The 25,847-nt window shown below is 39.2% G+C and overlaps 1 protein-coding gene and 1 long non-coding RNA gene across 6 annotated transcripts in view; one reads left to right on the plus strand and one right to left on the minus strand.

The window, feature by feature from the left end:
- Window positions 1-247: 247 nt before the first annotated feature.
- The window catches only part of LOC132092754 (tyrosine-protein kinase fynb), a 93,055-nt gene continuing 67,455 nt past the window's right edge, over window positions 248-25,847 (plus strand). For 3 of the 5 annotated variants that reach the window (XM_059499138.1, XM_059499139.1, XM_059499140.1), the window contains exon 1: window positions 249-436. The gene's annotated coding sequence lies outside the window, so the exon portion shown is untranslated. Of the gene's footprint in view, window positions 437-25,847 lie in introns of all 5 variants that reach the window. The other 2 variants (XM_059499136.1, XM_059499137.1) reach the window with 1 other exon arrangement.
- Window positions 2,419-8,593, minus strand: LOC132092753 (uncharacterized). Its single transcript, XR_009422252.1, has 2 exons — window positions 7,129-8,593; window positions 2,419-3,361 (listed from the first exon to the last, which is right to left on the minus strand). It is a non-coding gene; the product is annotated as an uncharacterized LOC132092753 (long non-coding RNA).

Below are 25,847 nucleotides of genomic sequence, written 5' to 3' on the forward strand. Positions count from 1 at the left end.
GCGGTTTCGAACCGCCATTCACTGTAACTTTTTGAACGCTCTCCAACTGCCATGAAAATCTTCAGTGAGGAGTCATTAAACCGACACATGTGTCAGGCGCCCCGGCGTGTTCAGTCCTTCGCCTACCGTTTACAAAGCCCCGGGATGGGGGCTGATTGACAAGCGTCCCAGCCAATGAAATGCCTAAGCTCGCGATCCAGACCATTCTATTGGTTAAAGGGGCTGTCAGTTAAAACGCAGCGCCATTGAGTTTCATTATGCTGCCGCTGCGCCATCATCAGCCAGCCGCTCGGAGCAGTGAATAATATCCTGCTGAAAACGCTATTTACTAGCCGTTCCCTGATCGCCGGTAATTCTTTGCACCATCACGGATATCTTTGTGATTGGCTTGTGTACCATGGAAAACATAAAGACAGGCCTATAGGCTGTTATCTGGGTAAGTACATTATTTGTGTTGGTTATTGTAGTTTAAAAGAAATGGAAGCGTGCTTAAAATTCATTACCTTGCAATACACGCCCTCATTCTTTACATATAAACATATAGTAATAACTAGTCTGTGTGATGGGATTTGCGCAAAGCTGTGATTCTGCAGTTGTGATTTTTGTTACATGCAGTGATTGTAACACTGCAGAAACAATGTTGTCTTACTGTTACTCATATTTGTAGATGCAGTCGGTATTTAGTTAGGCTCCTGACCTCAGTTATGCTGCCGTGTCGCATAAACCTGCAGTCCGCATCCTTCACTTCAGCTCAAACCATCTCCTGCAGCCCAACATTTCTTTATTAACGCATACTGCTTAAACAGCGTCAACTGGGTCATATTTACGAGTTATGTTTTTAAAAATGAAACTCTCTCTCTCTCTCTCTCTCTCTCTCTCTGTGTGTGTGTAAGCAATATCATATCAGTAAGAGTCGCTTGTACTGAATATTAGCATGACAGTAGTCTGAATATTAGAAGCACAGTACAATAGTACAATGTGATACTGATTTTAAACAGCTGATAAATAAGATGTTACTTGACTAACTTTTAGACACAGCTACTTTGTCTATCATCACAACTCCAACAAAAATACTTACAAACAAAAGTCAGAAAAGGATCAGATGCTGCATGTTTTCAAGCAGTGGTCTTGGTGTACTTTCTCTCCTGAGTGAATACGTGTTTAAATTGTGAACTAATTAAACTTCATTAAATGGTTCTTGAACTTATACATCAAAAGAGTTTAAAATACGCTTGTCACCACCTACTGGCACAATTTTTTAAAAGGGTCGCTGAACAATTCTCATCTCTTGGTCAGCCTGTCTGGAACACCACAAACAAATAATTTTGTACGCATTGGTGTAGTACATTTTTTGTCCAGTTAAATTATCTGTATATTGTCCCTGCTTGAATTCTCATTAATCTCTATGGCAGTTGTTTATTTGGTGCATGAACCTCTGAAAATACAGTATGCAGTTTCAACGGGCACTTTGGATAGAGATTTTTTTAACTAATCAACTGAGCTTCTTATGACATTTGACTAAACACTCTGGAACCATTTAATTCTTCCCAGTTTCAAAAGCAAATATGTCATAACTATTTCATTGGGTGTTGAAAGCAGATGGTTCAACTGTGATACTGAGGCTCAAGACTGTGGCTGTGTCTTAAAAGTGAGCCTATCTAGACAGCAGTTTTGAGCATCATGTGCTCATCGGACTCCGAATGTATTCAGTGCCCAAAATCTAGATATATATATTTAACTGATTAGGGTTCAAGAACATGTCCTGGTTCATGTTTATTAAATGCACTGACCCAGTTTTAGAAGTCTTTTTCTTTGATCTGTGACATATCTTGCCTTTAATGGTTCTACAACTGATGTACAGAAGCATTGCTTTAAATTTTTAATGTAGCCTTTGGAGAGAAATAGCTATCAGAGTAAACTTAGTAAGAACTTTCTAACATTTTCAATTTGTTCACATGTACTGATTTATTTACTGCTATTTGTGCACTTTATTTCAAGTCAAAGCATTCATTAGTTGTGCGCACATTCAAATCTAAAATGGGTGTTAATTTCTTTATGATAATGCAACTTTGATTTGGATCTCTTTGAATGTTCTATAGCTCTTTCACAAAACATAAATAGCCTACGTAGACAGCATTTTTTGGTGCATGATCCCAGAGCCATTGTTCACTGACAAGCTGCGCAAAACAACAATCATATGTTGTGCATGTTTTGCGCAGCTTGTGAGTAGGAGTGCTCCGATCAGGATTTTTTGGGCCGATCACCGATCCCCGATTGCTGGAAGCTGTATCACCCGATACCGATCACCGATTACAGGGTCTATTTGAAGCCTTTTATTTATCATGAAGCATTATATTTTAAACAATATTTAACAACAATGCACATTAAGTATTACAATTAAGAGAAGACAACGCATCATGAATTGACAACTGTGTGTTTATTTGGAAGCAACATGTACAACAAATTAACTTAGCAGCATGTGCTTGGTTATAAGGAACAACTTAGGACTTGACTAATACAACTTTCCTGGAGAATATATAAATAAAATAAGATAAGACAAAACATCTGAGTCTTTAAATTTAGCTTTAGGCTACTTTTAACTAAAACTGCAACAAAAAAGGCTATAGCCAAAATATTGTTTTGAGTCAGTCAGACATTGGTTATTGTAAAACACCTTTTCAAGGAGCACAGGTAGTAAAGTGCACAGCAACAAAAAAATCTAATAACTAACAACTTCCATATCTGTATATCTATAACAGCTTTTCTGAGATACTCATTCAGATTTTGTGGGCATTTAGAGAGGTAGAGAGAGGAAGAGAGAGGTAGAGAAAGAGAGAGGGGGGATAGAGATTATTAGATTGCCCAAAGCTTACTTAAGCATCAATGGCAGATTTTTCTTTATAAATATAAGCATCTCTGCATTTTTGGCTGACAGCTTGTTCCTCTTCTCATCAATAATATTCCCTGCTGTGCTAAAAAGTCGTTTGCTATCAACACTTGTACACGGTGCACAGAGGTAGGTGCGTGCTGCTTGTGTGAGAGCGGGAAAGCGGCTTTTATTGTTCTGCCAGTAAACAAGTGGCTGTCCGCTTTGAGCGATAACTGGCTCTGACAGGTAGAAATTCAATTGCAATGATGCTGAGCTGCTGATGTCACTGTCACCAAATTCCTGATCTCCACCCAACAACTCAGCATACATAGCATGCAAGGAGCCTGTTCGTGGTACTTTCTCTGGGGGTCCAGACCCGCTTGCAGCCAACTTGCCTCACCATCCTGCTGCTCCAATCCAGTGGCCAGAACATTAGAAAGCAGTCCACGTATCTGGGGCTTGACTGCGTCAGAAAAATATCTGTCTTTGTACCTTTTATTTACAAGAAAACAAAACATTCATTAATTTATTTAAATTGAATATGAATTTGTCAAAAATCAGAATCAAAAATACTTTAATTATTGGGTTACAGTTGCTCCATGTTAGAAAAGAAATATGTAACAGCACAGATAAATTACAAGAAAAATGGAAAATCTATACTAAGAAAATGTTCTATTATTTAAATTTGAAGGTTATGATTGGCTCTTGCTATGATTAGTCAGCCTAGCATACTCCAAAAAAATATGCTTTTTTATTATTATTATTAATATTATTAATAATAATATTATTGTTGGTGACAGCTCGGAAAGACGGCAATTGGGGCAGAATGGGCTGGCAACCTAATTTTGTGTCTTCCGTGAGGGAGACTCCCACAACAAGCTACGATGAACCTAATGGAAAAATACCCCCAGGGGTGCCCGAGAGAGGGGGGGGGGATGAGCACCCCAACTGGACGGATATAACGTTATTAGAACAAGGCAATGGACAAACGACTACGAGAAAGCAGTGTATATGTGGCAAAATCTGCAAGAATAAGCAAGGCCTGAAGATCCACCAAGGGAGGATGAAGTGTCTGGTGGGGACAGGACCAACACAACGCACAGGTGTTCAACCTGGTGAGACGCAGGAGGAGCCAGGCCCGGAGTCACCCCAAAGTGCCCGGAACCTCCAAGTGTTGCAAATGACTCCATCTAGCATTAAGTCTGAGAAGAGGCGGATCAAGTGGCCTGCATCTAACATGACCTCATTGTGGAACCAGTTTGATAGTGATGTCGATCAAATCCTGGAGACCACCACAAGGGGAGAAGTTGACAGGAAACTGCAAACCATGACAATGATCATCATCAGCATTGCATCCGAACGGTTCGGTGAAGAGGTGAAAGAAAGAGGCTCCAGAGGATCTCACTCAAATAACCAACGCGAGGTGAGAATCCATAACATCAGACAGGAAATGAAGACCCTGAAGCGACAATACAGGCAGGCAGGAAAGGAGGATCACATTGGCCTGGCACATTTGATGAGCATCCTGCGAAAGAAGATCAGGATCCTCTGTCGGGCAGAGTGGCATCGGAGGCGCCGTCGTGAAAGAGCCCGAAAGAGAGCCGCATTTATTGCCAACCCCTTTAAGTTCACTAAGGAGCTGCTAGGACAGAAGCGTAGTGGCAAGCTGGTCTGCTCTCAGGAGGAGATTGATCACCACCTGAAGGAAACGTACAGCGACCCAGTAAGAGAGCAAGAGTTGGGGGAGTGCAGTACTCTGATAGACCCTCCTGGGCCAAGTGTGCAATTCAACATGTCAGAGCTGCAGCTGAAGGAGGTTCGAGAAGTTGTCAGTAAAGCGAGAGCTAGTTCTGCTCCAGGACCAAGCGGCACTTCTTACAAAGTGTACAAGAACTGTCCAAAACTCCTGCTGCGCCTGTGGAAAATCCTGCGTGTTATCTGGAGGAGGGGCAGGATCCCTGAACTTCTTCAGGAGCAGTGACATCAGGCTGGCACAAAGTCGAGATCGGAATCATCACGGGATGCACCATCTCTGTAGTTCTGTTCTCCCTGGCCATGAACCAGAGTGCAGAGGGCCCAAGACGGAGTCAGGTCTACGCCAGCCACCGATCAGAGCATTTATGGATGACCTCACGGTCACCACAGAATCAGTCCCAGGCTGCCGGTGGATTGTTAAGGGTCTCGAAAAACTAATGGAGTGGGCACGGATGCATTTTAAACCAGCCAAGTCAAGATCAATGGTGCTGAGAAGAGGAAAGGTGGATGACGGTTCAGCGTAGCTGGTGAAAAAATTCCGACAATCACAGAGAAGTCTGTCAAGAGCTTAGGCAAGGTGTTTGACAGCACCTTGAGGGACTCCTCATCCATCCAGTCAACCTGCACTGAGCTGGACAAATGGCTAAAGACAATGGATCGGTCTGGATTGCCAGGGAAGTTCAAAGCTTGGCTGTACCAACATGGCATTCTTCCCAGAATCCTGTGGCCATTACTCATCTATGAAGTGCCAATCTCGACCGTGGAAACCTTAGAGAGGAAGGTCAGTAGCCATCTCAGAAGATGGCTGGGGCTTCCAAAAAGTCTAAGTTGCATCGCACTCTATGGGCACCGCAACAAACTGCAACTGCCGCTTATGTCCTTGGAAGAGGAGTTCAAGGTTACAAAAGCTAGAGAAGTGTTGCTATATAGAGACTCTAGTGACCCAAAAGTAGCAACGGCTGGGATTGAAGTGAGGACTGGTCGGAAGTGGAAGGCAGAGGAGGCTGTTCAACAAGCAGAGGCAAGATTACACCACAAGAGGCTGGTGGGGGTGGTAACAAGAGGCAGGGCTGGACTGGGTTCCTTTTCAACTCCCCACATTGACACCAGCAAAGTGAAGAATAAGCGCTGCCTAGTCCAGGAGGAGGTGAGAGCAGTGGTTGAGGAAGAGAACCTGCAGGACAGTAGGAATGAGGCAACAGGGTGCCTGGACACGATGGGAGAACGCGATCGAAAGGAAAGTGACATGGGCGGAGCTGTGGAAGGCAGAGCCACAGCGGATCAGCTTTCTCATTCAAGCGGCATATGATGTGCTTCCCAGTCCATCAAACCTTCACATATGGGGCAAAGTGGAGTCTCCAGCATGTTCACTGTGCTCTAAGCATGGAACCCTAGAGCACATTTTGAGTTGCTGCTCAAAGGCACTGGGAGAGGGACGGTACAGGTGGAGGCATGACCAGGTACTGAAGGCCATTGCAGAAGCCATTGCTACAGGAGTCGAGTGGGCCAAGCGCTCCCGACCCTCCAAGCAAGCCATTGCCTTTGTCAGAGCTGGAGAGCTGCCAAAACCAGCCGCAAAAACATCTGCAGGTATCTTGGCCACTGCGAGGGACTGGCAACTGTTGGTGGACTTGGAGCAGCAACTCAAGTTCCCCAACCATGTTGTGATCACCACCTTAAGACCCGACATCGTACTCTTGTCGGAGTCCACTAAACAAGTATTTCTGTTGGAGCTTACAGTCCCCTGGGAAGACCGCTTGGAAGAGGCCTTTGAGAGGAAGCTCGCCAAGTACGAGGGACTGGTCAGTTAGTGCAGACAAGCTGGATGGAGAGCTAGGTGTCTCCCAATAGAGGTAGGATGCAGGGGCTTTATAGCCCGATCCCTGGCCAGAGCCTTCAGCTTGTTAGGTATAGATGGGGTGAGGAGGAGAAGAGCCATCCGCAACACCAGTGAAGCAGCAGAGAAGGCCTCAAGATGGCTATGGCTAAAGAGAGGAGATCCATGGAGGAAGGGTAGCTAGATTTGCCAACTGGACACAAGCTGTGGTCTGATCAACCACAGCTGGGTCGCCTGGATGAGGGTGTATGATGTTGAAAGACCCGAAACACTCAATGAGTCCAGGAACATCACTGAAGATGTGTCCAGTAGCATCAGTAGATGTATTTGTACAACACTCTTCTAAATGCCCATGTTTACAGCAAATTTAACAGAATTTGAAGGAAATACCAGCCTACACAAAATAAAACAATTACACTATTAATTTCAGTAATAATAGCTTCTTGTATCAATCATTTAGACCAAATATGCCTATTCCTGCTATATGAATTAAGGAGCTTACTAGAATAGTCAAAAATATATATTTTTTTATCAGTTATGAATTAAAACTTTTGAAATACTCATTTGCATGCTCTTCAATTCGCTCTGACGCGCGCACACGCACACACACACACACACACACACACACACACACACACAAACGAATGTGTAAAATAAGTTTTCTCACCTCGGATCGAGGATTGTAGCGATGCTATACAGGCGCTCAGATTCAATGTCACGTAATCTTTTCTGGACCGCTTCTAACAACGTGGCTTTTGAAGTTTTTACACCGTGGTCAGTCTCTGCTGTCTTCTCAAGAAGACGAGTTAAAGCTCTGATGGATAACATCTGCAGCCGATGCAGTTGATGAGCTGATCTGCTGCGTGAGCTCTTCAAATGGGGCGAGTAGCGAAATCATATTTTCAACTAATTTCCACTGGCTACTGGTGAACATGGAGGGTAAGTCATAGTCGGCTACATAAGCACACAGGGCACGTTTCTGTTCCTGCAGACTCTGCAGCATGTATACAGTACTGTTCCACCTGGTAGGTACATCTTGCTGTAGTCTCTTGATAGGCTGGCCCAGTTGTTTCTGAATACTTTGAAGCCGGGAGTAAGCAAGCGGGGAGTGTTTGAAATGACCAACGATGCGTCTACCAGAAGCAATTATATCAGCTATGCTGCGTTGTGACATGACTCCCTCGTTCACGGCGAGCTGGAGTGAATGCGCCATGCATGGCAGGCTGGGTAGATTGGCATCCCTCATGGCCTTTTCCATGTTCTTTGCGTTATCCCTTAGAATAACATGCACTTTTTCCTTCGGGATTCCCCATGCTCGAAACATGTCGTTGAATGCAGCAGCAAGAGCCTCTGCGGTGTGTGACCCTGAAAACTCTTGAGAATGTAGAACAACTTTTTGTAGTTCGAAGTTTTGATTAATGAACTGCGCAGTGAGGCTCAACATGGACATGGGGCATACACTCGCACTCCAAATGTCACTAGTGAAACCAATCGATGTTATGTTGTCCTTCATAAGGCTGTCGACATATGTAAACATGGTTTGGTATAACTGTGGCAGGCACACATCAGTGAAATATTTACGCCCTGGCAGAGTGTAACGTGAATCTAAATAGGACATGAGTCGCTGGAACCCTTTGTCTTCCACAACAGACAGGCTGGTGATCTAGGCAAATTCATTCCTTTTATTTTGTCTGATATCTCTTTATGCTTCTTACTGTCCCTGCTGTAGGGTTGCTGTCTTTGAAACGTCTCTGTTACTGACAGCTGAGTGAGTGGCGCTTGAGATGCTGAACTGTCTCGCTCTCTCTTTGCACTAGCTAACTTTGAAAACTGCTCATATTCCTTTACGTGACTAACCTTCAAATGTCTGATGAGGTTGGTGGTGTTAAAATGTTTTGCGTGCTCTCTGCCTCGTTGGATTTGCTTGGTACACACGTTGCAGATTGCTAATGTATTGTCTTTTTCGCACACCATGTAGAATTGCCAGACCGGTGAAGCCATTTTTAGCAGCGCGTAAAAAAATCGTCTCGCGAGTTTTGCGTCATCTGATCGGCTTTTCTGGATCGACCGATCAAACATCCCAAAGCTATTATCGGCCGATTATGATCGGCGACCGATCAATCGGAGCACCCTTACTTGTCAGTGAACAACGGCCCTGTGTAGTAAATGCTGATCCATGTGAAAGAGTGCAGGTGATGGAGATTTACAGCTGAATACAGAACCGGCTTTACTGACAAGATGCGCATTAAATATCGCATGCGATTTATCATGCAGCCCTACTGTCTAGGTAAGCAGTGCATCTGTGTGTCTGCCAGGCAGTGTGTAGTCTTGATTCTTGCTTTGTTTGATTCATTATTTCTCATCATAATCAGATGCACTCATGAACCTTCACACAGCAACACACAATAATCCTCCTACAGTACGTCATACACACTTACTGTTCCATCTGGAAAAATCAAGTAGGCTTTGTGGGATGTGTGGCATCTCTTTCGGGGTTGGTGGAAATCACACACATACTGTCTTTCTCTGACTTTTTCTCTTCACTTTAAAAGAAGGTAGTATGTAAAAAAAAAATGGAATAGTTTACTCAAAAATTGTACACTCATTTCTCTGCCATTCACCTTGTCCCCATAGGTTGTAAATCTGATCTGTAAATAGAAAAGAGATTGTTTCCATCAACATCCTTACAGTCATTTTCGAAACTGCTTGCCCTATGTAGGGTAACTGGGATGCTGGATCCTATCCCACTCTCACAGGCTGTAAGCAGGGAAACATCCCTGGACGGATGGCCAGTGTTTTCCGTTATGTTCTAAATGCAAATACAATTAATGGGGACCGAAACTCCTTAATAACACCATAAAAATAGACCAAATTACCCATGCACTATATTCCGTGCATATGGTTTGTTTGAGAAGAAGAAGAAGAACAACAACAACAACAACAACAAATCATTATTCATTGAAAAAATGTATATCCACTCTGCATTTTCTTTTCTTATCCGTGACAATCATGAGAAAAGTAGAGTTTGTGAACAAAACATTCTTTTGAGTTAAATAATTTCAAGGAATTTGCTCACAAAATACGTGAACCATGTGTCTGATTTATCTGGTTCTTGAGTTCAACTCCTTTCTCAGTGATTCAGTCACAGCATGTCTGGATTTAACAACAGCATGTTTCTGGAGTTATCTGTAATAACTAAATAAAGGACATTCATTCATGACTAGTCATTTTTCACTTCAGTTATGTTGATTTGAAAACTGTATTTCAACTCACAGCTCTTTGCTCTCCATAAGTTCATGTCATTTTATTGGTAAATTGGAAACACTCATGCACCATTTTGTTCATGCCATCATGATTTCAGGGCTTAAAGTTCTCCGGCACTGTGCCAGATCTCTGCCGTGTGGCATTTGGCTGCAGGAAAAAAATAGTTCTACATTAAAAAAATTAATATCACTATCGAGTCAATGTGTTCACCGACAATGGTAGGAGAGGAGCACAGCTTTTACTCTCAACCAAACCAAACTAACTAGCCAAGTTACTAGCCAATCAGTATGATTTGCTCTTATAATCCCGAGACGCGTTTATAGTATCCAATTGTGTAGGAAGCCCTGATGAATGGAAAAGCGCGATAAAAGCTGTGAGACGCAATGGTCAAAGATGTCCATCTAGTGCATATTTACATAGAAAAGCTAATTAAAAAGCAGCGGAGCTTTGTAAACAGCTCAGAGTAATCATGTCATCTCCATAAAACATTATGATTGCCAGAACAAATTTACCAGGATTTTTGAAAAGGTCCTGTTCACACATGATCTCTTAATGGTAATTTACCAGTGAAGACTGTATGTGTGAAAAGGGCTAAACTCTTCCTCTGTATATGCTGTGAATTTGAATTGCTTAATGTTCCTCAAAAAACAGTGTGCATTATCTCACTAGATTTGTAACGTAAATCATTTATAAACCTTTGCCAACACGGGAGAATACACTATGGCATGTATTGTACATCACGATTTCAAAATAAAAGTTTCTGCATGTGGCCAAATATAAAAATTTTATGGATTTAAACATTATTTAATCATGCTGTAAAGTGAAACGTCACCAGGCCGTTGGCGCCCTCTACAGTTATTTGTTATAATACATAATGTACTTAAGTTGGTTATGTTCACATTAGGCATCTTATGTTATGTATTTTAACAGTGTTGTTCAATCATGTTATTTCTTGGTTTTAATATTTTATTGAGCCAGTTATTATTGCCTCATTGTTAGTTTATATCTTAATAGTCATACTACAGCCTGGTTTTCACTTAGGTCTGTTTGTTACAAAAAATATCCGATTACTCAAAATAATTCAATTAAATAATAATTAAATATTTCATAATAATTTAGTTGTCAAAATAATTAGAAGATTACTTGATTACCAAAATATTTATTAGTTACAGCCCTAGATTAATTTAAATATTTCTAAATACAACTGCGTTTGTTTTACTTTTTGTAATTAAACGACAAATATATTGTCAGTGAAAATTTCTTACTTGTTGATTACGATTATCACAATTTACATTGACGTTTATACTATTGTTTGATGCAACTAAACAAACTGAAAACACTCTAACTGAACAACTTTTGTTGCTTTTCTATAGTATTAAGCCTCAAATGTCAGCTATACATCGGATTTGTTGCTTCTTTAAATTATATATATAAAAATGTATATATGAATAGTATTATAATGTTATACTAAAACTAAAATTAAAATAATGGGGAAAACTCTTAAGATAACATGCAGAAGGAACGCATCTCATGCGTGCAGAATAAAATAAGTGGACTTTGAATGATTAATTGCCGCTTTGAACGATTACATAAATGCCACAATTACATAATCATTCAAAGTGGCTTCCATAATTGTAGTTGTGATTAGAAGCCTTAGAACCAAGTATCTGTATTTTGACTCATCTCGTGAGCAAAATATATTGTCATAACCCTAGTGTCGATAAGTGGTGATATAGCTCATAATTTTTTCAAGTGTATGAGTTTTCATTCTTCAGGTCAACCATATATTCGTGTGAAAAAAAAAAAATCAGTTTCAATAAAGAAACTAATAATTTTGCCATAGTATCCTTTCAAATTGCCACAGTCTTTGCTTTGCATGCACAACCACTTCCAGGAAATTCAGTCACATTCTCCATAACCACAAAAGCCATTTGCTTCTCACATATTCCATTTTGTGTAAATATTTGACTTTTATTTTCTGGTATTAATCACTTAACCCAATACTTCTTGACTCAGCTGGTCTTAACATCAACCTGCTGAACCCTGGAAAGGTAACCGTGAAAACACAGACGAACATTTGGAATATTGCTGTTCTGACTGGGATGCACCTTTAAGCTGGAGGGTTTGTAGAGGTGAAAATATCTTGTTTATTTTTAGATAGTATCATGTCATCCTGTTTCGTTCAGATTTGATCTTATAGAGTGCTTATGCCATCAGACGTCGCCTTATCTGCCCTGCCTGCATTTCAGATGTGTTCTAGAGTATGTAACTTACACTGTGTAAGGTAATTGTCAGATACTTTGTCTTAATACTGCAGGTAAAATCTCACATGTTGAGGAACAGAGCAGAAAAAAGGCAACATTTTGTGTTTTTGCTGTGTAGGCATATAAACCTAAAACTAATTCTTCTAATTAATACGTTCAAAATTCAGATTATTGCTGTAAAAAATGAACTAGACCTCAAAACTACATCAGTATTTTTGTTCTGTTGTTTAGCTTTAACATGTTTAATTAAATTGAGGGATCCCTCTTTTATTGTCTAAGTTACTAGACCACTATTCACAGATGCAAACTCAAAAATGATAATTTAATTCTCTTAATCTAAAAGATATAGGATGAAATATGTATACATATTGAAGGTTAGCTCACTTATTTTGCTTAAGAGCACAATCTATTTAAGTCCACATATTATACTAACAAGAAACTGAAATTGTTTCTAACCACAGTTGGAGAGCTGAAGTTCCAACCACACAACTTTGTGGTTTTGTGTAAGATCCTTAGAACTATGACTTCAGGAAACAAAGTATTGTTAAACTATGTTGGTAACAATGGAACTTGCAACTATAGCTGGCTAATGAATATTTTGGGGAACACACCCCTGAATAGCTAAATAATGACTTCATTAGGCAGACAAACAAATTCATCCCTAATTCATGCCATTTGTTGGGCCAGTGTTGCAGTTAACACATTTTAGGAGAATCATCCTGTGAATTGCTTGTTTTAGCTGTACTTGCATATTAAGCTGTGATAGAAGGTATTTTAACATCAAAATATTGTACACTTTACCTGCAACAAGTAAAGTGCAATAAGGAGAGTCTACCAATTCTAAACAGACCTGCAAACCTGTTCACCAGTGGCTGAAGCAATATCTTTCCCCGAAAATGAAAATTATGTAGTTATTTACTGACCCTCATGTCATTCCAGATAGGTATTAATTTTTCACATTTGAAGATTCTTCACATAGCTCTGTGTTCATAGTGCTCGAGAAGTGTTGGAAGTAATGCATAATACCGTATTTTCATAGTTTGGCTGGTCCTGTGACTTATAGTCAGGTGCGACTTATTTATCAAAATTAATTTGACATGAACCAAGAGAAATTAACCAAGAGAAAACATTACCATCTACAGCCGCGAGAGGGCACTCTATGCTGCTCAGTGCTCCTGTAGTGAGTACTGGACAATGAGCAGCATAGAGCGCCCTCTCGCAGCTAATGTAATGTTTTCTCTTTGTTCTTGGTTCTAAATAAATGCGACTTATAGTCCAATGCAACATTTATTTGTTTTTTTCCTCGCCATGACGTATTTTTGGACTGATGCGACTTATACTCAGGTGCGACTTATAGTCCGAAAAGTACGGTAATCAGATTACTTTTTCCAAGTAACTAGTAAAGTAACATTACCTTTACTTTTTCAAATAATTAACACAAGTTACTTAATTTTCCCATGCATTCACTGACATCTGTTCTGTCCCCATGTCAAGAGAAATGGGGAATAAGTAAGGAGGCACTTCCTTCAGCCCGAGGCTGATTAATTTCTCTTTTGGTATGAAAGTAGTTTTGCACAGTTTTGCACAGGCCCCTCCCACGATAGTTGATTCACATGGCCGTCATTCCTTAGACCTGCCTGAGTGAGCTGTCCGCCATTTTGTCAACTCCGGTGCGGGGTTGTCGCCTAACGCCTGTTTCACATATAATCCATCTGCAGTGCGTATGCAGTCCGTGTGCGTTACGTATGTGGTGCTGAAGCAGCAAGGACTCATTGTGCTTTCACACAGGACGTATTTGCAGTCCGCTACTGATCCGCGGCTGTTTAAGCCACAAAACACAACATTTGTCCATTATTTTGATATCAAATCATGTAAAAAAACAAAAATAAAAAACAAACAAATCAAAAAGCTTTTTCAGCATTGTGAGACTCTTTCATCACACAGTACAGTAACAGTCTTCCATAGACATATTTAAATTCAAATATAAACAACGTATTACTCATGCATTTGACTGCTAGGTTTTTATAATTTTATAATTTAATAAGTTGCTGAAACAAGCTGCAACAAATTTAAACACAACATTAGCCTACTTTTCTTGTTAGGATATCACAAACTCCACACTGACAGAAACCGTCAACTCTCATGCCTTTTGCATTTAAATCTTTATTACACGCAATGCAACGGGTCTTAAATAACTTTTTTTTTCTGCCTCTATAAAAGTGCATATATAATGTTGCCTTGTTTCTCTAAAGTTGCTCTTTTTCTTGTTTTAAATCTAGCCAAAACCCATGTGTTGCGTGTGAAACACAGTAGGCTTTAATTAGTATACATTTCCGTGTCAATCCATGTCGCAGACGATTAATGGTACTTTATATATACATACACACAATGTCAATGTCAATGTCACCTTTATTTATATAGCGCTTTAAACAAAATACATTGCGTCAAAGCAACTGAACAACATTCATTAGGAAAACAGTGTCAATAATGCAAAAATGATAGTTAAAGGCAGTTCATCATTGAATTCAGTGATGTCATCTCTGTTCAGTTAAATAGTGTCTGTGCATTTATTTGCAATCAAGTCAGCGATATCGCTGTAGATGAAGTGTCCCCAACTAAGCAAGCCAGAGGCGACAGCGGCAAGGAACCGAAACTCCATCGGTGACAGAATGGAGAAAAAAACCTTGGGAGAAACCAGGCTCAGTTGGGGGGCCAGTTCTCCTCTGACCAGACGAAACCAGTAGTTCAATTCCAGGCTGCAGCAAAGTCAGATTGTGCAGAAGAATCATCTGTTTCCTGTGGTCTTGTCCTGGTGCTCCTCTGAGACAAGGTCTTTACAGGGGATCTGTATCTGGGGCTCTAGTTGTCCTGGTCTCCACTGTCTTTCAGGGATGTAGAGGTCCTTTCTAGGTGCTGATCCACCATCTGGTCTGGATACGTACTGGATCCGGGTGACTACAGTGACCCTCTGATCTGGACACAAACTGGATCTGGTGGCCACGGTGACCTCGGAACAAGAGAGAAACAGACAAATATTAGCGTAGATGCCATTCTTCTAATGATGTAGCAAGTACATAGGGTGTTATGGGAAGTGTTTCCGGTTCCGGTTTACCTAATTAATGCAGCCTAAAAATCCTTTAACAGATTTGGATAATAAAAGCATATTAGTATGTTATGTGTATGCCAGGTTAAAGAGATGGGTCTTTAATCTAGATTTAAACTGCAAGAGTTTGTCTGCCTCCCGAACAATGTTAGGTAGGTTATTCCAGAGTTTGGGCGCCAAATAGGAAAAGGATCTGCCGCCTGCAGTTGATTTTGATATTCTAGGTATTATCAAATTGCCTGAGTTTTGAGAACGTAGCGGACGTAGAGGATTATAATGTAAAAGGAGCTCATTCAAATACTGAGGTGCTAAACCATTCAGGGCTTTATAAGTAATAAGCAATATTTTAAAATCTATGCCATGCTTGATAGGGAGCCAGTGCAGTGTTGACAGGACCGGGCTAATATGGTCATACTTCCTGGTTCTAGTAAGAACTCTTGCTGCTGCATTTTGGACTAGCTGTAGTTTGTTTACTAAGCGTGCAGAACAACCACCCAATAAAGCATTACAATAATCTAACCTTGAGGTCATAAATGCATGGATTAACATTTCTGCATTTGACACACAAACACACACACACACACACATTATAGTAATACTTTAATTACTGATCGTGTGTTTGTAAGGAACAGACTGACATTTTGGTTGTTAGTCAATAAAAGCAAAAATCTTTTCAGAAGTTCTAAAATCTCAGACGCTACTCTCAATGCATTTACATTTCATTCATCCAAATAGTGCCAGATTTAACTTTATCCACCAGGATTTGATTGGATTAAACCCTTCAGAGAGTATAAAAAGCAAAGACGGGTAAATACAATATTGGTACTTTTTGTTTTAGGATGAAGTGGATCTTTTAGGTATCCATTTTCTGATCCAGCTGTTCTTTCTGTGTGTGTGGTTGACCAATGGAAAGTCTGGAGTAGGTCACATTCTTTTTCGTCACAGCTGCCCCACCCCTAGCCTCTGCTGAGGTCATCACATATCACCACAGTCCACGGTGCACTCTTCTGCCCTTGTCTAGGCAGCCTATGCCTGTTCTTTGAGAGAGAATATCAGCCAATACATAGAGAGACTCAACAATGGGCCACAGGCCAGAAACGTACTTTACACAAGTATGCTTAGCCAGGAGAGAAGAGTGCTGTCCCACTGACCAAGATAAACATGTTTTTGCACTGTCAGGTGTTGTTTTTTCAGGCAGTTTGCAATAAACCTGACAGTTTGATTCACTTTTTTTTGTCTGTATTTCGAGCCTTAATGTCCATGCCTTAATGTCCTTAATGTCATGCAATAACATCATTTTCAGAATATGTTCAGAAGTTCAAAATGTACTGTAAAAATACTATTCGGGTAAATATGTATGTTTCTGTCCTGAGAAATTGGGTACCTCAGTTAGTATTGCACGTTCAATGTACAGAATGTACATATTAAGGTTAACACTATAACCATAAATCTGTATTTATGCTAAACTTTAAACTTAATGAAAGTGGGTGGTGTTGGTGCAGTGGATAAGACACATGCCTTTGGTGTGAGAGACCTGGGTTCGAATCCACTGTGAGACACCAATGTGTCCCTGAGCAAGACACTTAACCCCTAGTTGCTCCAGAGGCGTGCGACCTCTGACATATATAGCAATTGTAAGTTGCTTTGGATAAGTGTCAGCTAAATGAATAAATGTAAAGTGTAAATGTAAAAGTTATTACTAGGGTTGTCACAGGTATTGGCACTACAATTGTTTCATTTGCAGTAGCGTAGTGTGTCAACTCAAATTAAATGAATTTCTTAGTCAGGGTGCATTTTATGTAAACATACAGTAGTCAGTTTGTCCTCCAAGTAAACAAATTGGGAAAAAAAGTGTTACATTTAATCTGCCTTGCAGTATACATGCAACCAAACAGACCTTCTTCTGTCTATTTTGTTGTTAGTATTAATCAAACAAGAAGAAAAAAAAGGAAACAAAACTTTAAGAAAAATATGCAACTTGCATGCCATTCTTTACTAAAGATGTAGGCCACACTTAAAAATTATCAATATAAGCTAACTATTAACTACGACTTTTGCTTCAGTGAACTCCTAATTTGCTGCTTAGTTGTTTTTTTTTTTTTTTTTTTTTTTACTAATTTAGTTTAGTTAGCAAGGTAGTTGTTGAGTTTAGTTATAGGGTTTGGTTAAGGTATCTAAAATATGGGCATGCAGATTAAGGCATTAAAATGTGCTTTATAAGTACTAATAAACAGACAATAAGCTAGAAATATTTGTGCTAATAGGCAACATGGTAAGAATTGGTCCCCCATAATTTAATTTAATTTGTTCATGGTTACGTGATAACATTTAATGCCAACCGAAACTGTTACCTTTTTAAGGGGTTAGTTCCAGGGGTGTGCACGGATAGTCGAACATTCGAATATTCGTTCTGCTCTAATTATTCAATAAATAAAAATGATATTTGAATTTCGCAAAAAAAAAAAGTTCACAATAAAACCTAATTTGGTCACTTTCTGTGATTCTCCACGGCATATTTGAAGATATATAATTAATATATTTAATACAAAAAAGAAGATATACCAAAAATAATTAATGAATGAATAAGGGGCCTTCCACATATTGCCCCTAAAAACGCGTGGAAAACGCTAGGCGCGCCGCTTTCTCCTTCTTTCCAAAGCGCTCGGGCAGAAGCGCTCCTGAGGCGTTTGCCAATGACGCGCTCTCTCCATGAAGACGCAGAAATTTCAGCAAAGGATAAATGGATTTGCAACACAAAAAATCGCTTTCAGTAGCTCTGCTATTAAATTTATTTCAAAATGGCAATCCATATACAGCTATGATCAGCTGTTCCTTATTCTAAGCTGAGCTTTCAACGTTATTACGGGAAAGGATGAAGCTGAATATTTAGTTCTTGTCACATGACCTGCGGTGCGCTTGCGGCATTCTGAAAAGTTGAGATGTTTTTAACTCGATGCAGTGTGAACGCGCCTGAAAAAAACGGGCGCGTCGCACCACATGCACATCACGACCGCGTCGCTTCCATTATGAGCGCGCATACCGTGCGCCTACATTGGAAATAACGAACTTGAGCGCGCAAAAGACGCGATATGTGAACGGCCCCTGAGAACTGCGGTCGTCTACAGTACTTCAAATATGCCGTGGAGAATCACAGAAAGTGACCGAATTCAAGAACATTGTTGCGGCATCTCTCAAGCAACGAATAAACACCGCTAACTTGGAGAATGCAGTAAAAACTCCTCTTCTCGCGTCTGCCCTAGACCCTCGGCAAAAACATCTCAGGTTTCTCGATGAAAACATGAGAGAAGTAAGAAAAAAAATATTTTTTGAACATTATCAAAACATTTTCCTTGATGCGAGTGGTGCGGATGCAGCCGCCACCAACAATGAAGAGGATGCAATGCCCACTCGTCGGAAAAGGCTGAGCCAGTTCTTCAGCGATGATTACAGAGAGTCCAGCCGAGACGAGTGGGAACAGTTCTTGCTGGAGCCATGTATTCCACCAAATGAGGATCCCATTCAGTGGTGAAACGAAAACACAAAGCACTTCACAAAACTTATTAGCTTAGCACACCGTTATTTGTGAGTCCCGCCAACGTCTGTGCCGTCAGAGCGTGTTTTCTCCGCGGTCGGCCTTATTGTTAAAAGACTAAGGAGCCGACTTTCCCCCGATCATGTTTACATGCCCGTATTTCTTAACAAGAACATGTAAAACAATAGAACAAAAGCAAAAAAAGATTTGCTGACAGTTTAAAAGTTTCAAAGTTAAATGTAGGCTACTTTTTACAATAGCCTAATTGCTGCAGGCTGCTTTACGTTATTTCTTGGTTCACTTTTTTTTTTTTTTTTGCTTTTAATCTGTACTTTTGTTTGTTTGCACGCATTGTTAAAGGTTTTCAGCTACAAAACACGATGTGTGATGTTCAAGCTTATTGTATAAGCTTATTCAAAATGACAGAAACAGTAAATGTTGCTAAAAAAATAACGTCTGTCTCATTAAACTTTCAAATTAAATATTCGAATATTCGTTTTTTGTGAGCTCAAATATTCAAATGTGATATTTGCGGAAAACGCCCATACCTAGTTAGTTCACCTGAAAATGAAAATAAGCCCATAAATACTCACCCTCATGTCATCCTGTATATGACTTTCTTCTTTCAGATTAATCCAGTCAGAGTTGTTTTAAAAATTGTATCTGATCTTTCAAGCTGTTTAATGGCACTCAGCATGTCTTGTAGTGCATCAGTCCAAAAGAAGTTAAATAAATGGCGCCCATCCATAAAAAAATCCAGCCCAGAACTGCTTCCATGTACAACAGGGAGCACAAGGTACATTAAATTGATCATTAAATTTTAAATATAATTTTTCTTACAAAAATGAATCGATTCACTACAGGAGGACTTTGTTTACCCCCCAGAGCTGTGTGAGACACTTTTTATTAAGGATGGGTGCTTTTTATTTCACTTATTTTAGACTGATGCACTGCAACACCTACTGAGTGCCATTAAACAGCTTGAAATATCAAAGACATTTTTTTAATAACTCAGACTGGATTCTTATGAAAGAATAAAGTCATATACACCAAGGATGACTTGAGGGTGAGTAATTTATGGGCTAATTTTCATTTTTGGGTGAACTAACCCTTTACTGATTTTGAGTTATTAGCTCAGAATTCATGTTTAAAATTATTAGTTGAGGTTTGGGTGATCTAACATTTGAGTTTTAGTTTTTTTGAACAACAGATTTTAAAATTTGAAAAACAACTATGTCTTACTGTACTGCATGGTTTAGTTACACACATCCTCACAATTGATGGCCAAATGTGATTGCACTTTAGGGTGTTCCTAGTGTCTGGATCAAATTAGTCGGTCTGGGGGTGAAATATATACCACATGTCTTGGTGGGAAGCTTAGCCTCCTAAATTCAAAATATTAAAATGGAAACATATTTGCCACTCTGTATAGTGATATATGGTTTGTCATTATAAGAGAGAGAGAGAGAGTGTGTGTGTGTGTGTGTGTGTGTGTGTTTGTGGCCGATGGTGATTGCTGTCTGGGAAACAGACTTTCTAAAGGAATTCAATTAGCTGGAACAGTTTGCTTCCTCACGGTCCCTAGGGCCAAAGCTGAATCACACAGCCACATTCTGTCTCTGATCAAACATGCTCTTGATCTAAACCACTGCATGTGTGTTTTTGGATACAAAACATTTGCTAAATTAGGGATGCATTGGCTCTGATACTGGCATTTTCTGAGGATCAGGTATCGTTCAGACGAGACCGATCCAAATCTGATATTTTGTGTTATTTTTGAGCCCCACGAAAGGCACAAAAACTTTATAAAGCACCACAATGTTTTTGTGCACTATATTTCAAGTGTCCTGTAGCTGTTCTATAGTTCAATGTGAGGTACAGATTAATATTGAAGTCATTAAATTCAAGTTCGCCTAAACTCTTCTTTCCGCTGCGGCTATCTGTCATCCTCCATTCAACAGTCAAACTGTATGTTGTGTTCCGTTACAGTCAAAACGATGAAACTCTTCAAGAACGCACAGTAACTGAGGTTTGAAACTGTTCAAAGAAAAGGCTCAATAAACTAATGCACACATTTAATACACTACGTATCAATATTTCTTGCCTTTGTACTAGTGATGACTGGTTCAATTTAACCGGTTCTTCTTAGTGAACCAGTTCACCAAATAGGACTGAATCGTTTGAAACTTTTCGTGTCCCCAGTAAGCATTAATCCACAAATTACTTTTTTTAACATGGCTGACACTCCCTCCAAATAGAAATAAACCAATATCCCGGAGTAATTAATTTACTCAAACAGTACACTGACTGAACTGCTGTGAAGAGAGAACTGAAGATAAACTCGAGCAGAGTAGCTTTCGTGTTGTACTAACTGTTCTATGTGGACTCGGAGGGCTGCGCAGATGCACACTTAATACATTTTAAAGAAACATCTTTTAGATTTCTGTATAAATGTATTTACTTGTTTTTCATTAATGTATTTTACAACAATACAAAGAGCAATGTGTAACATTTTACCAGATTTTAGAGATATTCACTTTTATTTGTAAATACAATATTTCACTAGATTTTCTAAAATTATTGTGCACCCATGATTTTTCTAGAATCTAGAGTATCTTTTGCTGCTGAATTATCCACTAACCTAGTTTATAATAGTATTTTTGTCATAGATTATGATTATATATTTTTTCATTTGTTATTTTTCATTCAAATGAAGTTGTCTATATGTAGTAGATTGTGTTTAATACACAAAAGAGTGATGATCAGGTCAACACAAAGTATAGAAATTCTACATTGATAAAAAAACTTCACAGAGCTCACAAAGAAATACATGTATACCTAGAAAACATGCCGAACTAGTCCAAGGTTTTCAACTGGTCTTTCTAATGGTTTTCCACAGGTCTGGATGCTCTACTTTGTTTTTGAAGGGTTTAGTTTTCAAAAAGGACTTAACAATTATACAATACAATACAACTTAATACAATGCATATTTATGTTGCATTATGAGATGTATTTACACATTTCAGAATATAAAAATGCATCAAATTGAGCTTGTGTATCTAGCAGTGTCTGTGCTCACATTTTCCTTTCTCAGATTACACACACACTTGTATGCATTATAGAGAGTGGCTAACACAACATCACATACGTTTTGCATACAAAAATCAGCTTGATAGATCCTTGAAGTTCTGTTTATCATAATAGTTTGTGTCAAAGAAGCAAGACGTCTCTTTGAAATAGCAGGTCTAAGTTGTAAGTCAGTATTACACTGATCAACGCTGCACAATTAAGCATAAGTTAACTACACTAACTAATTTAATAGATTATTCCAAAGAAAGGCCAATTTGAATTGAGAATTTTCATTGTGACCAAGCAACTGGAATTAATGAAATGCTCTATTCCTGTTAAGCTCATCTACGTCAAATGTTTATATTGCACAGACCCAAACAAAAGACATCTGTTTGCCTCTGCTCTGTGAAGGTTCTTTGTGCATAATTCATGTTGTGAATTGTCCTGCTGAGTTTTCGATCATTCATATGTGTTGTTTGTAGGCAACAGTGCAGCTTTGTGTCTTCAGCAGTGAATATTCCACAGTGCCGCTATCAGTCAGTAAATAACATTCACTTAAATGTGAGATGCTTTTTTTCTCTTCTGTTGCCTATGGTCTGAGCATATAAAGCATCTGTGTGTATGTGTGTGTGAGTGAATGCTTGCATCCAGCTGAATGCACATTACCCTCAGGACTGAATCTTCACGAGAATCCCACATGATGATAGAGGTGGGGAGAGATGGACAAATCGAGAATAGCAAAAGAAAGTAGTGCTGCACGCCGGGAGTTCACTAGACCTAGAGCGAGGGAGACTAAACATGCAGACACCAGATACCAGTGTGATTTACTTTCTTTTTATTTAATTTTTTTTTGTTAAATTATTTGTATGTATTTAGTCAGTGCTCTTTCATTTAGATAGATTTACAGTAGATTTTTAACTTAAATATGGATATCTAGAGCTATCGAAGTTGAGTTGTTAACATATGTTTCACACTGTTAAATTGATTTGAGATTCATTGTATTTTAGGAATGTAACGATTCACTCAACTCACGATTTGATTCACGATTTTGATTTCACGAATCAGTTTTCTCACAGTTCTTTTTTCTTTTAACAAAATGAGATAGAAGACATTATGCAATAAATGAAACCAAGTCATTTTATTAGACACGTTTCTTTGTGGAATTAAAATATAAAAATGTTTTTCTTTTTTATTATGAACCAGTTTGTAGTCATGTATTAGTTTCGTTTTTCCAATAACAACTTGTTTTTATTTACATTGAGTGTAGTTTTCTTATTAGTTCAGTAGCATTTTCCTCCCTAAGCTGGTACAGACAAAACATGGGCACTGTCATAGTTCAAATACTGGAGAAAAAAAAAAAGGAATTAAAAATAATACAGAATTCAGTTCAGAATATTCGATAAATGCTAAAGGACACAAGATGCTCTAAACAATTCAACACACACGATCAATAACCTCCTCCTGTAACAGAAAATGAAAGGTTCTCTCTTCTGTGAGCTGTACAGAGTGAGTGCTTTCTCTAGATTACATCCAGTCTGTTCTAAAAATACAACTGAACCCTCAATTAAAGATTTCCCTCTGCCTGCTCCACACATACAATGTCTGGCTGAAGATCTCTGTATCTTTAGGTTGTTTTGGTATCTTTTTTTGTGCATAATAAAAGGATGTTAAGGCAGTGCTCCAACATTTTTTTGAATGTGATATGTGATAATTATCTTCTTAACTGTGGCTTGTGCTGTGTAAAATCTAATGCTGCACAAAAACTAACAATGCATCAAAGCCAATGTAGTTACACATTTTTGACATGCCCAAGACTGTGATAAAGAGTAAAAAAAAATATCAAGGCCCAAATTACTTTTTATATTGAAAATAGGTCAATTTGTTTGCCCCCCCCCCCTTAAGTGCCATTTATGAACTTGGCAATTAAAGAGTTAAAGTCTTGGATTTTTTTTTTAACATTTGGTAGTTTTGATCAGGACTGAGGTTGATAAATAGATTTATGCAAAAAACAGCAGTTTAATTTAGTGGATGTTTTCATCCACGAACATCACGAAAGGGTAGTGAATTTAAACAACCCACAAGGGTTAAATTGTAATTTCTTACATCATGTTTAATACCAAGTTGGTTTTTGCCTATAGTTTAAACCTAATTAAGAAAATGGGTTTTCTACCATCTGTGCTTTGCCTTTGCGTGTGTGTTTTATGTGAGTCTGTACAGTCGTGGCCAAAAGTTTTGAGAATTACATAAATATTGGAAATTGGAAAAGTTGCTGCTTAAGTTTTTATAAAAGCAATTTGCATATACTCCAGAATGTTATGAAGAGTGATCAGATGAATTGCATAGTCCTTCTTTGCCATGAAAATTAACTTAATCCCAAAAAAACCTTTCCACTGCATTTCATTGCTGTCATTAAAGGACCTGCTGAGATCATTTCAGTAATCGTCTTAACTCAGGTGAGAATGTTGACGAGCACAAGGCTGGAGATCATTATGTCAGACTGATTGGGTTAGAATGGCAGACTTGAAATGTTAAAAGGAGGGTGATGCTTGAAATCATTGTTCTTTCATTGTTAACCAGGGTGACCTGCAAAGAAACGCGTGCAGCCATCATTGTGTTGCATAAAAATGGCTTCCCAGGCAAGGATATTGTGGCTACTAAGATTGCACCTAATTTATAGGATCATCAAGAACTTCAAGGAAAGAGGTTCAATTCTTGTAAAGAAGGCTTCAGGGCATCCAAGAAAGTCCAGCAATCTCCAGGATCGTCTCCTAAAGAGGATTCAGCTGCGGGATCGGAGTGCCACCAGTGCAGAGCTTGCTCAGGAATGGCAGCAGGCAGGTGTGAGTGCATCTGCACGCACAGTGAGGCCAAGACTTTTGGAAGATGGCCTGGTGTCAAAAAGGGCAGCAAAGAAGCCACTTCTCTCCAAAAAAAAATCAGGGACAGATTGAACTTGCAGAAAGTATAGAGAATGGACTGCTGAGGACTGGGGCAAAGTCATATTCTCCGATGAAGCCCCTTTCCGATTGTTTGGGGCATCTGGAAAAAGGCTTGTCCGGAGAAGAAAAGGTGAGCGTTACCATCAGTCCTGTGTCATGCCAACAGTAAAGCATCCTGACACCATTCATGTGTAGGGTTGCTTCTCATCCAAGGGAGTGGGCTCACTCACAATTCTGCCCAAAAACACAGCCATGAATAAAGAATGGTACCAAAACACCCTCCAACAGCAACTTCTTCCAACAATCCAACAACAGTTTGGTGAAGAACAATGCATTTTCCAGCACGATGGAGCACCGTGCCATAAGGCAAAAGTGATCACTAAGTGGCTCGGGGACCAGAATGTTGAAATTTTGGGTCCATGGCCTGGAAACTCCCCAGATCTTAATCCCATTGAGAACTTGTGGTCAATCCTCAAGAGGCAGGTGGACAAACAAAAACCCACTAATTCTGACAAACTCCAAGAAGTGATTCTGAAAGAACGGGTTGCTATCAGTCAGGATTTGGCCCAGAAGTTGATTGAGAGCATGCCCAGTCGAATTGCAGAGGTCCTGAAAAAGAAGGGCCAACACTGCAAATACTGACTCTTTGCATAAATGTCATGTGATTGTCGATAAAAGCCTTTGAAACGTATGAAGTGCTTGTAATTATATTTCAGTACATCACAGAAACAACTGAAACAAAGATCTAAAAGCAGTTTAGCAGCAAACTTTTTGAAAACTAATATTTATGTAATTCTCAAAAATTTTGGCCACGACTGTAGTGTCGCATTTCTCTTCAGTCATGGGTAAAGTATATCATCCCATGTATCATCTCAAACTAGACTGCAAAAAAATGGCAAGAGACATTTGTGGAATCTAAAGATACGAAAAAGGGATTTCACTAAGAATACCTTGATCTGACGTACCTTTAGGACTGTACATTACTCTGCCACAGGGAGCTCGGCACCTGAAATAGCTCTATAAAGTGTCAAAGTGTGCTCTACTACATGACATGTAAGGGATAATGTGCTAGTGATCGACCAATACTGATTTTTTTTATTTTATTATTATTTTATTTTTTTATAACCGATACCAATTATTTGCATGTTTATGTGCCTGATAACTGATATGTGGACTCAATATTTATTGACTGTTATAAAGTTAATAAATGATTGC

This window comes from Carassius carassius, chromosome 18, assembly GCF_963082965.1.
Source record: "Carassius carassius chromosome 18, fCarCar2.1, whole genome shotgun sequence".
NCBI classification, from domain to species: Eukaryota; Metazoa; Chordata; class Actinopteri; order Cypriniformes; family Cyprinidae; genus Carassius; species Carassius carassius.